Here is an 18,566-nt window from a genome sequence, read left to right as displayed (position 1 = left end):
GAATTGTAAAAAAAAACATAAGTTATATTCCTTACAGACCAGCGGTTTGAAGTGCCTCAATTCCGACTTTTAAACTGTCAAAGGTCATTAAAAAAAAATTGATGATGTCACTAATGACGTCATGCGGTTTCTTCGCAAAATGGGCGGTGCTTGGGGTGACATGCGCTGTCAGACTCCACCCCTCGCCCTCAAACCACGGAGGAGTATAAAAGGCTCTCACGGGCTAGAAGCCTTCAGTAGCATCAAGGCATCGAGACCAGGGCGTACCGCAAAATTTCTCCAAAGTTTACGTCGTACGCTCACAAGGTAAGTTAGTACGGTCGAAAATATTTCATAGAATAAAATAAATCATTTTTGATTCTCGATTATTTTTCTATTCAATATATTTCTATATTAGACACTTATATGCTAGAACACATAATATTAAAGAAAAATAATTCTTTAGACAGAGTCCATTCTGAGACATATTTTTCTACAGATGATTTATTAATATTTACATAAACATTTTAAAACAATACTGAAAGTCTGAATGTTTTAGGATTCTCCTAAGCAATACACTGGTTCTCACTTTGAGCTCGTAAATTAAATTCAATTTGGACTTAAATTAGCGCCTTATAAGTTCGTTATAATTCAAAAAATTGTTGAATTTTTTGACAGTTATAGATTTTTACATAGAGCCGTTTAACTCGTCAGATATTTCAATGAATATTTTTTTTTTTTTTTGTAAAAACCTGAAATTTAATTATCTATAATATATCCAGATGAAATACAATAAGAGTTTTTATGTGTCCAGAAGAAGTTTTTTTTTATTCGTTTTGTAATACAGATATCAAAAGCAGTCACTGACTGAAAAGAAATTGATAATTGATCTTACATTAAAATCGGATCAATCGGTAAAAATCTTAAAGTATTCATAATTTGTACATAACTTGATAATCAGTTGTTTCATTCTTATATATTTTCGAATAAAGTATATAAGTTTAATAAAAATTTTACGTTTTTTTTTTATAAAAAACAGACATACATCCAATTTATCTCAACAATTTATATTATTTCAAGGTTTAATTTTTTTTAATATAGTAGTTTTATTCGTGTAAAAAAATATAGTATGATTTATTTTTAACCAAATAATATTTCTCATATAAATATCCTTAACAATTATATTTTCCGTCTCTTTATGTTAACTCGTTATCAAAGAACTGCTAACGTTAAGAATTAAAATTATAGGAGACAATGTGGATGTTGTAATCCAGTTAAAACATTACCTTTAAATTTAAAAGATACAAGAAATTGACATTTGAACCGCAACATAATCTGTCTTAAACGAATGAGATCTAAGACTCTCGCGAGTATTCATTTAAATAAAACTAATATTTTCTAATTTACTACGCGTTTATTATTATTTTTAAAAACTTCATACTCCCGATGTTTCGGTAACTTTGCGGCGACCCTGATAACGGGCCCGGGATCAGAACCGGGATCTCATCTCGTAGCTCGTGGTGTAGTTAGCACAATAATAAAAAGCGCTTAGTAAATCCGATAATATTAGTTTTGACTGGCTTAAACTGTTATAAAATTGTTAATTCATAACTATTTTCTTCTTAATTTCCCAAAAGATGACATTTCATTTATTACTTTTAATCTCCGACTCAAATTATATCTGTTATAAGTTTGAGTTGTTATGTATCTGTCTGTGACATCGTAGCTCTGAAACGGTTTGACTGATTTAGACGAGTGTTTCTTTAAGAACACTATATTTTTTGAATACAACAGCGCAAATTAAATTTTAAATGTTTACACGCAAGTATCTTGGATATCATTATTGGCTTGGAAAGACAGTTTCCTTGTCTCGTTCTTAACTATGTTTAGTAAATACGAGTCTACGTTAAACACTATCAGCCCTTTTTTTAAAATGACGGAAGATATTTTCGTCTTATCATTACCCGATAAAACGCTTCACGTGTGCCAGTGTATGTAGCAATTAATGCTTAAGAAAGGTGTTTTTTTTTTATTAAACATTTTTATGCAATCAATGTTAAGTTGGAATAAACATACATACGATTTATTTAAATACATACGTATACAAATATTTAGTTTCCAATAAACAAACTCTCTGAACAGACGAAGCGTATATTTTCTTACTATATAAAAAAAATTATTTGTACAGAATATATTATAATATTTTTAAATATATAATTGTTATTATTTTAAACAATATTATTATAAATATCGTAGCAATAACTTCGTAGCAAAACATCTACGAAAGGTCTACGAGCTACGATCCTTGTCTTAAATAACCTGCCTCTGCTGACACAGGTAGTAGAATGTTGAGTGTAGGCTTTTATGTTTTTAATATGTATGAGTTGAATCGATACTGAAGCCTTAAAAGAAGTACTTTTTAAAATACATAGTACATATATATAGTAAATATGTTGATTGCAATATATATTTGTACTTTATAATAATAACGTATATTCATGTTACAACAGTTAGCAGTCAGTTAAATTTAAACCCTAAACATCACGTAAAACGTTAGCGTACGAAAGCCGCCGACTTATTATACAGAGTGTTCACTTTACTGACGTCTGTACTGAAATTGATATTTGATTTTGTATAATTTGTCAATTTATTCACATATGTTTTATATAAAGTTATATTTTATAAAATATATATATTTTTTTAAATACATATATATTTGTATTTTTTATTTTTTTATAACAACATTATTATTCTAATAGGTTGTTACGTATTGTCTCTTTCTCTCTCTCTCTTTTTATTTTTCAAATGTTTTAGTAAATCGACATAAAGGAAATATTTTCAATTCAACTAGTTTCAAGACCACTTGAGAACAATAAGTCTGTAACAAATGGTGTTAATTAAAAACCGTCGGTTCAATACCATCGGGTTAATGGAATGTAATCCTTATTGTGATGAGATAAATCACAAAATTGAACAATAGTTCATTGTATTGTAGTTAAATCTGCTTAAACACGATTATCTGAGTAATCCGTCGACGTCACCCTCCGTTACTTTAATGACTGGGAAAACTTATTTAACACTAAACGGAAAAAATGTCGACTCCTCTAAATTATGACGAAATTTTCAGTTTGATTTCTAAAATTAGAAGAACAAAGGAATGCACTAAATTAATATGTCTCTATATATTCTTTGATGTTATCTCCTCTTGAGTCGTTAATTGCAACTTTATTTTAAAAATCTATTTACTTTCGATAGAAATGTTCTTGATTACTCGAACAAAAAAATAATAATTTGCGCTTAAAAAACACGGATAGTAATTTAAATCCATTCATAAAAATACAGACCTCTAACGTAACGATTTAGTTGGTTTTTGCTTTGTTTATAATGACTATTGCAACTTATATAAACCACATATATATATAAAAAAAAAAAATAGAATTTTTACTGAACACATCTCATGGTTGTAAAGCGGGAGGCTGCGTCATAGATTTCCAATATACGAACAAACAACGTCCGTCAAAAGAGCCTTTGAAATGTCATTTAATATCCGTTCAGTAATATCAACGAATATTTCTGATAAAATAAATAGATTTTATTGTTCAATATTCACAATTAATAAACGTTACATAAGTATCACTCATTTATATAAAAGTTTGAATCGTTGTCAAAAATATATATATTATTATTTAATACCAATTATTTAATATATAACCCAAGTGTAATGAAAAATTACTACTTAGAGTTTCGAAGCAGCTAAACGAGTTTGACTCTAATTCTTATTGCCATTGCCAGCCTCGCTCCGGGATTTTAATAAAATGCTTAAATTCAACTACCAATGAATATTACATTTTAATATTCGCCGACACTTCATCATGGATAATCCTCTGCGATTCTTATGAATATCTATATATAAACTTTCATGGCATCATGGCAAAACGTATGTATATTTTTTCTCATATCTTAACACTCTACTCTCTTCTTAATTCTCTTCCTTCAGATCTCTTGTTATGTAAGTTTTGTTATAACGCACTTAGATATTATTAATTGGAGTCGTTTAAACTAAAACAGAAGTAATCTTGTCATTTAAACACAGTAACGGAGTTGTTATTATAGCTTAATCTTTACAAAATTTGACAATAGTCAGGGAATGCTACGTAATATCCGGCGGGGAGTGGCCCTAGATAGTTAGAAGTAAATAAATTGTTTATAATTATAACTCTATTCACAGAATAATACTGTTGAGATCTTAACACTGGACTTATTTTGTATATATTCAATGTTGGTAATATTTTATACACCCATATAATCCTTGGACGTATCAAGAGACTGGCTTAGTATCTGTATGATTGATGTCAAGCTCTCAATGACCCGTTTCACTACAAAGAGAATAGTATAATGCATCATCCGAACATCTTCATTTTAATCAGCAAATAGGTTTTATATAAATATAATACCGAAAAGTAATAGTTCACAATTTTTATCACTGGCCGTATATTAAAAAAAAAGTTGATAAATATTAACTGTAAAAATTATTAAAGCAAATACTTTTTTGTAACTTCAAACTGATTTTTTTTTAATTCTGACAATTCCAAATTTAATTTTGTTAGACAAAATAATATTTCCTGAATACTCCTTTACTATCTGATCGAGTCGGAGTATTCTGTGTGCGTTATTACACTACACAATAGAAAAATATTTATGGTCGTAATACATTAACTAGTTTTCCATATACAACGTACCTTATAATATTCTATTATATTTTGTGAATCATAGTAATAATTCTTCATATTATCATCTGTAGTGTCGTAATTGAAAATGGATACAAGAGTTTTATGAAATTAATGATACCTCTTGTAAGAAATGCTTATACAGTTTCTATATTTGAATCTAATGATGCTTTGTGTGTATAAAAATAAAAATATGTTCCTGTTATAGTCAGATATCCTATGACAACTCTTGTTGAAGATTGTAGTGAAACCAGGAAAATTCACATTAAACACCCTGTATATAAATCAATCTAGACACTTATATGTAGATATAAATTATATATAACAGTGGAGTATTTACAAACGAACTTTATTGTTAACTTTTTAAAATTCTTAAACGTCGGTTTAGGCGAATTAATTAGAAAATAGGGTAAAAAATTAAACTTATTCCTGCTCTTCACTGTTTTCTTGTTTTGATATCTTGTGTTGCATGATAAATTAACAAAAATAAGGGGAAACTTACGAAGAAAAAATTATGTTTTTACAGAAAGTCTAAAAAAAAGACATTCCATTTTATTCGTTTCTTCAAACCATGCGTATGTCAGAGTATGTTAATATGTTCCTTGGTTTAATATTACATATTAAATAACAGTATATTTCCATAAAGAAGTATCACGTGCTGAAAACTATTATAAATATATACGTATTTTTGCACACGAAATATTATTCATAAATTATCATACGATAAAAAATATATAGCATGTATTTTAATATAAACATTTTTGCCGAATTTAGCGGATTTTGATTTTAATACTGTCTCGAACACTTTGCTGTTATCGTGTTTAAACGATGATAGTTTTGTCACAAATTTTTGGATACAATCCTATACGAAGATACAGAAAAATCACATATAAAATTTACTTAGACAACGGGCACAGAAATAAGACAGTAGAGAAGCCTTTGACGTTTACAAAGTACATGCTTATGTAAGTTTTTAGAACTATTAACTAACTTTATGGCCATCTCCATAATGCCATAACATAATATATTACTTGTTTAATACTAATAATGTTTTATTGATAGGAATTAACTAGATTTCATTCAAAGATCAGATGATGAGATTAATGCTACGTGTGAATTAAGAATGATTTTACAAAATATAGATTATTTTTTGTAAAAAGATGCCTTGAATAAAATTAAAAAAATATATATTTAGTCTCAATGCATAAGCAATATCTGGTAAACTAATAACGTACACGCTGACATACCGAGGTTTAAATCATCTCAGATTTCGGGTACCTTACCTTACCTCATAAATTACAGTTTTAAGTTATTTATAACTAGTGAATAGACATAATATGAAATTTAATTTACTCAACTTATATTCTACAAATATTTTATACTTTATATAAATGACAGAGCGTAGGAAATTTAGTAATTAGTAATGAAGCCGGGCTGCAATTAGTTTGATCAGAAATATCAAAAACTAAGTACGTATTTATATCTGGTCCAAATTTTATCAATAAATACCTTCGTTACGACTCGCCACCTCATCTATTATAACAATCAAAACGATTTGCACATAGAAAATAGGTTTTATATTTGCCGTAATACGTACGCACCTGGCGGAATAATTTGTATGGAAATAAGAATATGACGGTTTTTATTGAAATTTTATAACACCGAGGTATCTTTTATGGCGTTTGGCTTTTACCAGCAATTGTTTTATTTAATTTGCTTCGTAGATTTTTATTATTATTGTTAAACTTCCCCTTTCAATACGCTCTAATTGATACGGTCCCAATCTATTTTAATGTTAATTTTATATTGGTCGCAAACAGAAACATTCAATTAAGTTTCTACATACAAACAGAACGACTTATCGTTATAACATATTTCATTCCGATCGACGGATGCTATATTTATATATAACACAAGAATATAATCATAATCTGAAAAGATTAATGGGGTGTTCGCAAATGAGTTTCGAGGATTGAATTTTTTTTTTTTTTAATTTGCGCCCGACGGTCGTCCGTCTCCACGGTGCGATGGAATGAATCAGTTAAATTAAGTTAATTTCGTTTATATAACTCATTTGACAATTTATGTACACAATTTTGGATTTATCTTGATACTTGTGTGTACAATGTTTACATGTGCTAATCCGAGTGCACGCATACATTTCACGTTCGGTTTAGCGATGCGTGGGTTACAAACACGCGCCTTCGGTACAATCAGCAATGTAATGCAAACAATGTACGTGTCCAACGACCACTAGATCAGATTACTGGAACAATTTCAGCCAATAAGATCCTTATTTATTTCATTTGTGATGTCATTACGTCATTGATGCACGGTCGCTATAAACGTAAGTAATGCTTGTGGTCACCTTCACGGTGTTAAGGTTTTTCCATTCCATAAAATTTAAAGCGCATACAACTTTTATTCACAGGATTCACTTGCAATTTCATAAAAGATATTCTTCAACTGCCAACGAAAGCTCGCGCTGGAGATTATGTAAATTTCTTTTAAATCTCAACAGATTTGATACTATTCATAGTCGACAGTTATAGTCCTTGGGAACAGATAGCGCGTTTTTAACACTAATGGCGGCGAATAGTCTGAATTTCTTGTTTAATATATAACATATTATTTATATTTCACCGTGTATATATTCTTGAGTAAAACATCATTCTTTAATCAAGGCTTTCTTTGTGTGTGAGCATTATTAAACGAAAAAAAAAATAATCTCATTGTAGGTAGTATATAAAATTTATATTTTGAAAAAGAACAAAGAATATTTTCATAATAAAAGATAAAATAATGTTTGTGAATAAACTAAACAAGACATCTTTCATTCAAACGCTCTTATTCTATATATTTATAACCCTTAATACATTTTCTCATACAAATTAACTTATTAGACATAAATATTTGTTTATAAGTCCGGTAGTAACATTTTTATATCTTCCTGGAAAGGAAAACAGAGCCTATGCTCTGTTTATAAATGTGTATTTGTGGGTAAACTGTACATTTTTCCAACTTAAAGTTGAACTTTGACGAATTGAAAATTTAACTAATTGTGATAGTTGTGTGCTGAGTTTGATATGTTAGGTACGGCCGTCATATAATTAACAATATCACGATAAAGGCAGGAAAAAATATTATCTACAATATATCTTTAGGATAGACATAATAAACTAGCTTAGTATCGCATTATTTAAAAAAATATTCAATTTAATATACATGTATTTCTTATTGAAGAATTAATACCGCCATTTGTTAAATTATTCCGAAATAAAATTCATAAAATTATAACAGTTGAAATAAGGGTCAAAAGATTCTTGGCTTGGCTTGGCTTGGCATTTGGCTACTTAGTGTATTTTTTTGAAACAAAATCAATGTAAAAAGTTATATATTACTGAATATAAACTTCTCACGTGTGTGCAAGTCGTTTTGATAGAATCACTTCCGAAGTACTAATTTTGAAATAGCTCAAAAAGCATCTCATGAGTGATCCAAACATAAGTTTCATAATATGCCACAAGTCTGGCTGTATGCCAGCAATCCTGACCTACTGAATCAACTGTAGCGCGCACATTCAACAATAATTGTTTTTTGAATGACTCTCGAATGAACATGTGAGAACATGCATGAAAAGATATGCATGGAAGCGATCTACGTATATTATTGTGCCAGAAACTGACACTCGATTCATCTCAAAATATTACTCACTAACAAAAATGTTTCTCGTTTTTGTATATATCTTTATGAATACATAATACATAAATATTAAATTATCGATTAATAACATTCTATGCGTTTGAAAACTGCTTACTTTTCTTAATAGAGAGTTCGTCGGAGCTGAATTCCCGATATTCTGTCGGGTTTCATCTAATATCCCAGAGAATCTAAATGACCATCAATATCCGAAGTATAATTAATATTCAGAATGGAAACTTTCGAGCAAGTTAAATAAGATTTTGCGAATTTTTGTCTTGATTCGATTTAAGATTATCAGCGTGATTGAAGTCGACCGGTTTGAAAATTTTTGAGACAAACTTCTAAAACTCCGCCCCAGTTTTTATAAGCAAGTTTCGATTTAAATAAGTTTTCATTTTTATTTTTCTGTTTATTATTTTAGGGTGTTTTATTATTTGATTGATTAATTCGGGTCGCAGCACGGGGTCGGATGATTTCATTCATCTATATTACATCTATAGAAATATATTAAAATCTATAGAAATAACTATAACAACTATCTATAGAAATAAATTAAAATTAAACTTAAATATTATCGAACTATATCTATATACGTAGTCATAAACAGCTAACATTTTCTGTCATACGGCAGTTGGAAGGTCGTTGATATCACAAATTAAATATCAAATTATATTTTGCGAGTCAACATGTGACTCGTGTAACCGAAATTTTCACAAATTGAAAAATTAAGAGAGCAAACAATTCCTCACCAAATATTAACATTCCTCTTCTAACCATTTTCCGCTTCATGAGACTCAGATGATTTTTCCTCTTTCATGTAACGTTGTAACGATACAAAACTTCGTACGCGACTTCGACTGGAGTTTGGGTCAGTTTTCCAGTATTTTAACTATCAGAATAATATATTTTTCAAACCTATTCAATAATATGTGTAGGCTTTAAAGACACACACGGGAACAGTATTCCACTAATATGATATATGAAACTGTTTAAAAAGACACTAATATATATATAATAACTAATAACTAAAAATTTAGTTTTCCATATGAAAAATGTATAACAACAACTTTTAAAACACACTTTAAAAGGATTGCCAAAAGCTATTTAATTGTAATAAACATTGAATTAAAAACGATAGCTCAGCTTACGAATGGTATTTTGGACTTATCTCCACTTTATTAGAAATAAGGCTCTCAATGTACTTAAGTTAGAAAATGTATTTTAGAGAGATCATTGAGGTCGGATAGAAAATCTTAGAAACGAGAGCAGTGCACACAAAACAGGAAAGACCAATTCCAAGTGTTTTAATTAATGTTATGTAAAAAATATTCTTTTTATCTTTAAAAATACGAAATATGAAACAATTCTACCGAATATCAACTAATGTCGGAACTGAAGAACTTAACGCGGATGATGTCGACTTTTTGTCAGACTTTGTCTCTCAGCCAGCGCTTTAATCTTCAGTAATGAAGGCTCAGTCTTTGAGAGCACAAACTCAAACAGCGTTAGATAATAAACTATGTCGCGAGGATGTGATCAGCTTCTATCCACGCTTCACTACTCGTTAACTACGCGTCACACTAGTTTAAATGTCACATTTAACTTTGAGCAGGAAACAAGTAATTTATATCTTCTTATTAAATGTATTTGGTTATTACGCCTAATAATCAATGAGTTAAAAAAGTCCTAATTTCCACTAAGAAATTAAACAATAGCCCAAATGTCCAATAGACCATAATGTTCACTAAAATGTTAGTATGTGATGTTTTTGTGGATTATTAATGTAAATAATCAGAAAGACTATACTATACAATGAAAGAAAAATTATTAAATGAATATCAGAACTATGCGTAAACAAACTTTAAAATAACCACGTATTCTGAACCTCCCTGTTTGAAGTCGGTTAATTATATATAAATATCAAAAACCGAGTGAGGTCATTAGGGAAAAATACTCCGGTAAAAATATCCGGGGCAGTTCAAGATAGAGGTAATATTAGGTAAGAATCTCATCTCGAGCTCATTAGCCTCTCATTACCAGGTTTCAAGTAAAAATATAAAAATATGTCTGCGCCTGTGGACTCACGACCGCAAACTCAGGTCCATTTCGCTTTGAAAGTTACATTTTTTTACTCTCATCCCCACGTTATGATTGCTCGCTTTGATACTATGTTTCATTTGGAGCGGACTTTGAGATTATTTAAAATATGTTATACATTAAACTTACAATTAATGACTAATTAATTGTTTTCTGTTTTACGGCGTGATATTTCTCTAGTAACTTGTATCAGCTGACACAACTACAGGAGGCCCATAAACAATTCCGCTTCAATAGTTCCAAAGTAGAGTAAGATGAGAGTTGAATAAACACTGAACGAAAGGCGCGGTCTCACTGACAGCGACAACTTTTCTCATTACTCTCAAAGTGCGGTTGTTATTCCACAAAGGTTTTATTAACTCTGTCATGTTTTGTATTATTTCGTTATGAATCGTTCACATTAAATGTTATGACGTAACTTTTTACTGCTTTTAATCCCTGATGCAATTTAGTTTTTTTTTTTTTATTATTAAAGTAATGACGTTGAGAAAACTTTGTTACGTTTGGACGATTTATGTTTATCTAAAGATTGTAACGAGAGAATTACATAACTTTTATATAAGCTGAATTTATCATATTAAAAACACACAACATTTAACCTTTGTGAAGTCAAGTTATAAATCATATTTTTTTATAGATTTGATTGAACCTTACGTGTTAAATAATATCGACTCTTATTATTATTTCATTATCACCGCTTTTTTTCTGTGACAATAATGTTGATACTTGTCGATTTTTAGATGAACAAAACGGAAAATGGTCTATCGATGCATGTTTTCAACGGACATTTGTAAATGTTACGTTAAAGGATTTACTCTTTAGCAAACGAAAGCAACAAAAATTATGATTGTCCTGAAACTAATCATGTTTCCTCAAGATCTGACGGTTCATTCGCGTCGTGATAAGTTTTCTAAAGCACTGGATGAGGTATAAAAAATACCCATATACTAAAGTTTGCAACACTTGATTAAAATAAAGGATGAATAAAATGAAATAATTGTAATAAGAACATATAGCTGATGATTTAGCACTCTCTATTAAACAAAAGTTTGAATTTTATTATCAAATGTTATATACACTAAAAATATTGAAACAAAAAAAACTTATTATCTGGTATTTAGATAAAAGAAAATAGTGTACAGGAACTAACTAAAAAAAAACAAGTTAAAAACTAATATAATAAATCTATATAGATTTACACGTAATAACAGTAATTCAAATAAAACAATATATGTATAAATGACAAAAAACATATTTTTTATATACTAAATTCTATTTCCATATATAAACAAAAAAATTATAAAATATGCATTTAATAAAATAATCAAAACATCAGCAAGCGAAGAAAATGGCCATTAATTTATACAAAGATTACAAAGCTGAATGTGACACAACTCTCGTCCGATGGCGGACACTCTCATCTGACAGCTGACAAGCCGCTATAATGGCGTTGTTTATCAATAGGGTATTGTATTTTTTTTTTTATCATTAATTAATTAAAACATCACTTATTGTTTTCGAAACTGAATTCTCATTGCTTATATTTTTACTTTTAAGATATAAGCTGTGCTGTATAATAATATATAAGCTGTGCTATTAAAATACGAATAGTCCAGTTAATCATCGAAATACCGTGTTATAAAAAAATAATGTGTTCTTTAAAAACAACTTATGATAAAGATTTTATTTTCAAAGTATACACTTTTTAGATATTGATTTAATATGCTTGTCTGTAACGAAATCAGTTACTTACAATATAAATAAAGATTTTTTGTATACGATTTAAGTTGCTACAAAAATAATTAAAATATACACATACACAAACATACAAGGTTTCGTCTGAGATTTCGTCTGCAGAGGATTTGGAATTATTTTCAGTAGAAACGTATCATAACATTAAACAACATGTGCTAATCGACCGGTAGCGATGTCTATAGTGTGGGTCACATGACTTCACACACAATGCAACTGTCACGTCATGATACCACTGAAATTACACAGAATTTCGGGTTAAATTATAGTATTTGTCTGAATCTAATGTTCAATCCGCAATACTGTTAGGTTTCATCCAAAACTTTAGTAACTTTTACGTAAAAGAGTAACAACCTTCCATACACTCTTAAAAAACTTTCGCATTTCTAATAACAAAAAATATTTTAATAAATATTTAACATTTCGTTATATTATATACAGTTATGTAGGTTGTATTATATTAAACAAATTTCTTGGTAGTATGTAAATTGGAATGGGTCATATTCAAATATCTACGTTATTGAGGGTTAAGGGAATAGTCTTTATAATTATAACTTGGGGAAGTGCGAGGTTTAAAATAATAGCAAGGTATATATATATATATAGTCCTTCGCCATAACGTCAATAGGCATTAGACAATTTAGGCAATAAAACTTTTGGGAACGCTGTCTTATATTTATAGTGATACAATAAAAAAATTGCTAAGCATAATTTCAGCATAAAAATAAATGAATGACTACATAGCGAATAGAGAGTGTTGCCTGTAATAATAATATTAAATGAAAATTGCTAAGTTGATTATACAATTAATTTTAGGGTTCATGACAAAAAGTTTGCTTCCATAAAAACTCTCATTATGATTTTGTGATGTTATTGATTTTTTTATTAAGTTTGTATTAATTACAAATAGTACATTTTAGTTCATACGGTTCAAATTTTTTTTTGTTACTATAGTATATCAAAAATTTTCAAATTACCTAATTATTTTTGCTACCGATGAAGAAATAAGAAAAAAATAAAAATTTTAATATTACAATTTCTCAAATTGAACAGGAAATGTGATTTGGCAAATGGCAACATTAAGACATTTAAATATGGCGGATAAATTACATTAAAGCTTAATAAAAAAGACAAATTATTATTGTAGGATTTAGTAATTATCGTTTTAGGTTCTCAATGGGATGATTACAAAGGCAATTATAAAACAATTAAAATCTACTAGAATTGAATAAGCAATTCTAAGAATTTAATTGATATCATAATGGAAATATACCCTAAATAAGTTTACTTACAAAATTCTCTTAGTTACGTATGCATACACATAAAATGTCATACATGTGTCAACAATAGCACGCGGGTCAGGGCAAAAGTATTGGATTGATTTAAATTAAATGAACAAGTTTTTTCTACAAAAAGTCTTCTTTATTTATATAGTATATGTAGTTGTTAATGCTTTAACATACAACTTTTTACAGCACTCCATTTTTCACGTATAAAAGACAATTTTAATATATCAAACAGAAGTGACGGAGTCGCGATTAAGGGCTAGTATAGATGATGAAACTACATAACAAGTAAACGACACACATTTATCTAAAATACGAGAAACCTTAAGGTTACGTACAAAAACGCTTGAAGCAACTAGTATATAATTTCCATTACAAATTAACGGAATGTATCGTAATTATATTATGTAATTATTCCTCCCTTCATAGAAACTGAATCGGTAATCTTCTACAAACATATAATCTCTCACGAGAGCATGTACTCGTTGTTCAGGATTAAGACCGGTTTTAATTTAAACGACACCCCTAAATATCGATTCCTTATACATTCAGCTGAATATACCTCAATATAAAGTTAAATCTGACGTTGTCTTTGTTTGTATTGTCTCGTTTTAAATTGATGTTTGGAAATTACTGAAATTCGTTTTCAAAGTTTGTGTCAATTTCATTATAGAAAATAATAACCAAAATGTCGTAAATTCAAAGCAGGTTATTCTTTATTGTGAAAATGGCGTGAAACAAAATAAAGCGTGTATCTATCACGAGTTATGAGATAGGGAACACGGAATCGTTTGAGATTAAGATGCAACTGTTTATTTTACAGATTAAACACACTCATCGCGCCTGTTTACGAGAGCGTAATTTTTTTCATGTCAAAAGTTCTGACTGGTTCCTCCGAGTTTTATCATCCATCGCCATTTTGTTTTTAATAATTTATTATAAACAGAAGCTTCTAGATCGACACTATTATACAAACTTGTCACGTTTTATATTGAACTAAGTTTCTGTACGTCGATAAGTCTGTGACAACTTTCGATATATATATGAATATGTTTTTAAAATAAAATTTAAATTTCCGCCGTCGTAAAATAGTTTACTTTAAAATGACAAAATTTCTAAGAAACTTTCATGGTCATTGAGAATCAATTCTCATGAATATCTGATAGCCATCGATTTCCGTGACGGCGACCTCACGTCACTATTAAGCGTGCTATCTTTAACTAGATAGGTCAACTATTTATATAGGATACTAAAAATGTATTTTAATTTTAAACCTCTATAAAGGTCTCTTAATCGATAATGACACGTTTAATTAAGTGAAACACTTATTTAGTTGAAAGACACACCAGGGGGTTGTGTGGCGGAGGTATCCTAGCTGCTCAAAATATGTAATAATCATTTACTTTTGAATATTTGGTGCACTTATCCAATAATTTATTTCCTGGTTTTCAGTACAGAAATTGCTCTCAATTAATGATACAAATTACTTTCGTTGAACTTATTAATGTCACAGGTATAGTTAACTATGGCCTTTCTCTGAAACAGATGTTGCTTCCTACTGTCATTCATAAACATATTCTTATAACGTTGAGTTTTACAAAAAAAAAATCTATTTTAATATTACATTTGCTAAAAAAACTTGGATTTCTATTAAAGATTTTTATTATTGTTCTGAAACTAGTGAAATACTAAATTACTAAACCGAAAATTTATTGTAAAATAAAATTGGCGTAAATCCTGAGAATTATACAATATATGTGTATATTTTTAATCGATTTACTAATATTATCTTTAGAGTAGAGTATAATCTATAATCTTTTAACGACAGGTTTTATGGTTGTGATGGTGGCGAGTATAATATAAAAGTGAATAGCAAAATGATGTCATCACATTCGTGAAATATATGTAAACATTGCTGGATGAATATATTGAAACCTTCGTGTTTGCAGATGAGTAGAAGAAAAATAAAAATTAATACTGGCACAAAACTCAAGAAGAAAAAAAAAAGTTTTAAATCCTATCCGTGTCTATGAATGAAATTTCTACACGTTTTTTTAAATTTCATTTGAAAACGAGTGTTATATTTTTGAAACAAATTATCATCCAATTCAAGTATTTAATGTGTCGTAAATATTTTATTAAATTTTAAGACGTATTATATAAAGGCATATACAACTTGTCGTTAAATTGATAGCTATTAAAAGGTTATGTCTCACATTAAATTGTCTTGAGAGCTCAATTAATCCTGTTTGTAAATCCTCTTTATCAATTACTAATCTAAGACTGGTTCGATTATTCCTATCAAACTGCCATAATAGTGAAGGGTCCTGTCCCTAAGAATGACAGCATAGATTGTGTTAGAACTACTGTGAAATTGATTTTGCATATATAGATGAAGTAATTATAAATTATGATTATATTAATAACGTTTTTAGATCATTTTCATTTTAATAAAACTATTGATTTAACATGATCATTAGTAACTTTTGCGAGTTTTCATTCAAATAAAACTAATATTTTCGAATGTTACGCTTTTTTTATTAGTTCAACAACACACTCCCGATGCTTCGGCTACTTTACAGCGACATAATTTTGTTTGTGATGACAGCTACAAATTTCTACAAAGATTTTTTAAATTTTCAATACTAATATAAATATGTTTCGGTCCTAAAATATTGGAAGTTCCGTACTAGAAGTATTTAATGAGTTGGGCTATGATACTTTTTATTTTGCACATGTTTCCTGAACGAGGCTATACTGTCTTTCACCAGTCCAAGCATGAAACATTCGACATAACGGTTTAATTATCTATACTAGTAACACCCTGCAACTTTTCTTCCAATATAATTTGACTTCAAAATGTAATAGTAATAGTACAGTTTTCCAATAATAGAAAAAGAAAACTACTGATCTCAAACCATTCCATGCCACCTTCTCAGGGTTACAATTAAAAAGAGCTCTAATTCAATTCATTTAATACGATTCCAAAGGAATTTTGGTAAGCAAAAGCGTTTATTTTTTTCAAGAGACGAATCCAATTAAAATCATTCTTACAAAATGTATTCTGATAATATATTTAAATGTTATTCTCTTGGAATTTATAACTCATTAAATTATTGTACATACGTAAAATCTAGAATATTTTTAATTCGATTAAACGTGTATTAGTTTATTAATGACATGACAAACAGTTCCTATAACCTTTCTAACAACTGGAATCTTCGTTCGCATTATCTTTATTCTAAATGTATATGTGTGGTATCATAATCCAGTAAAATTTTGTTAATAAAAACAAAAAGATCCAGATATCATTTTATGAAAATAATATTTTTTTTATACTGCATCATAACACGTGTTCTAATAAACAAAAAAAGGAACCTTTATTCGAATTTAAATATGTTATGCAAGCGTCGGTACGTGATGAATATCGCGCTGATATTCAGTTATAGAATAAAAAAAGACTATTTAAAAATATATAGGCAAATAAAACCTCTTTTTAATAAAACATATTGTTCAATATCCAGCATTTGTTGGCAGTTTACTGAACTTTTTTGGTTCATTCGTTTTATTGTCCATTAGAATAAACATAAATGAATTGAAAACTATAGTGTATTTCCATTTAATCTAATGAATGTATTACATTATACAGATGATAAATTCTATACAGAACAAAAAAAAAACGTTCGAAAATTAAAAACATGTAGGATATTATCTCTTAATCGTTTCAGAATTTCATTTTATTCGAGTTATTTTAATTACAAATGTGATATAAACACAGACGATGTTTAAACATGTGTATTGTGTGATCACTGTGTGGCTTCTTGTAGCCTCCGTCGGCAAACAGTCCATTCCGGGCTTAATGCTTTAAGAGGCTTAATTGAACATCAAGTCATGTGCACACAGACGACGAAATATGGTCTTGTACGCACTTTGATGTCTCCGCCGGTGAATTCCCCGTATGTTTTTCTTTACCACCTTCGCCGTGAAATCCAATTAACCGTAACGGAATTTGTACGCGACGGTTGACAAAATGAAAATAAGAAAAAAATGTCGTCTTCTATATCGCTGAAGTTTCAGATTTGAATCCTGCTCGCGTTCATGAATCTACATCTTCGATTTGAATTTCAATTCAAGTATTTCGTCGATTTAATGTTTAAAACGTACATAATTGAAGAGAATAATTCAGGGAAAATATTTAGTAATAAAAAAATTTCATCGTGTCACTGAATCTATGGATTTCATACCGGATTATAAATGAAGAAGTATTTTCTTCATAAAGGGTTCGATACAAATGTGACAGCTGTTACTGTATTTCGTTTGGAATAAAACTGTCCGAGACATTTTATTTTTATCAGGAAACAGATGTCATATTTACTGTGAGTTTTTTATCTGGTTATGACGATGTCCATTGAAATGTTAGTTTCAAATTATAGAAAAAATAATATATATATATATAAGTATATTGCACATTATTTCTTGTTGACACTAGTAGAATCTGATTCCTTTAGAGACAAATAGTAAGCCTCATTGACCATTGCTTATGTATTTTCTATTTAAAATAATCACCTTTATTCAGAAAACTTTCATCTATTAAGTAAATAGATCGAAGCGTTTTGCAAACTTCATCAAGGAAGCATTTTGAAGCTATGCAATGTAAATTTTATTCACTAACAGTTTTCAGAGAGGATGCTTTCGTTTTAATAGATATATTTAAATTACATTCGGTTCACATTTTTGTCCTTATAAGACTTTTTTATCGTTATATTTTTATGTACCTTCATATCTATCTTTGTTTTATTATCGACATTTGTTGATAAAAATAAATACCTTTGTTCTATTCATTTCCGAATAGTCCGTGAATATTTTTTATATTGACTTTTAAATGTTTTAAACGTCCTATAACATCAATAAAAATTTACATCATCCTTCCAAGATGCGTAGATAGAAAACCTAGATACAGCATGTATTTAGTTTTACGATGCCAACACGTACTAAGTTTACTAGAATGTTTTGTAATGGAAGT

At 29.0% G+C, this 18,566-nt stretch overlaps 1 protein-coding gene across 3 annotated transcripts in view; it reads left to right on the top strand.

Annotated features, from left to right (window-relative positions):
* Positions 1–241: 241 nt before the first annotated feature.
* Positions 242–18,566, top strand: part of LOC116774518 (prothoracicostatic peptides) — a 32,720-nt gene continuing 14,395 nt past the window's right edge. For all 3 annotated transcript variants that reach the window (XR_009753241.1, XM_061524933.1, XM_061524932.1), the window contains exon 1: positions 242–306. The gene's annotated coding sequence lies outside the window, so the exon portion shown is untranslated. The remainder of the gene's footprint in view (positions 307–18,566) is intronic.

The sequence above is a fragment of the Danaus plexippus genome, chromosome 26, assembly GCF_018135715.1.
Source record: "Danaus plexippus chromosome 26, MEX_DaPlex, whole genome shotgun sequence".
Taxonomy (NCBI): Eukaryota; Metazoa; Arthropoda; class Insecta; order Lepidoptera; family Nymphalidae; genus Danaus; species Danaus plexippus.
This window is presented reverse-complemented; position numbering and strand designations above follow the sequence as displayed.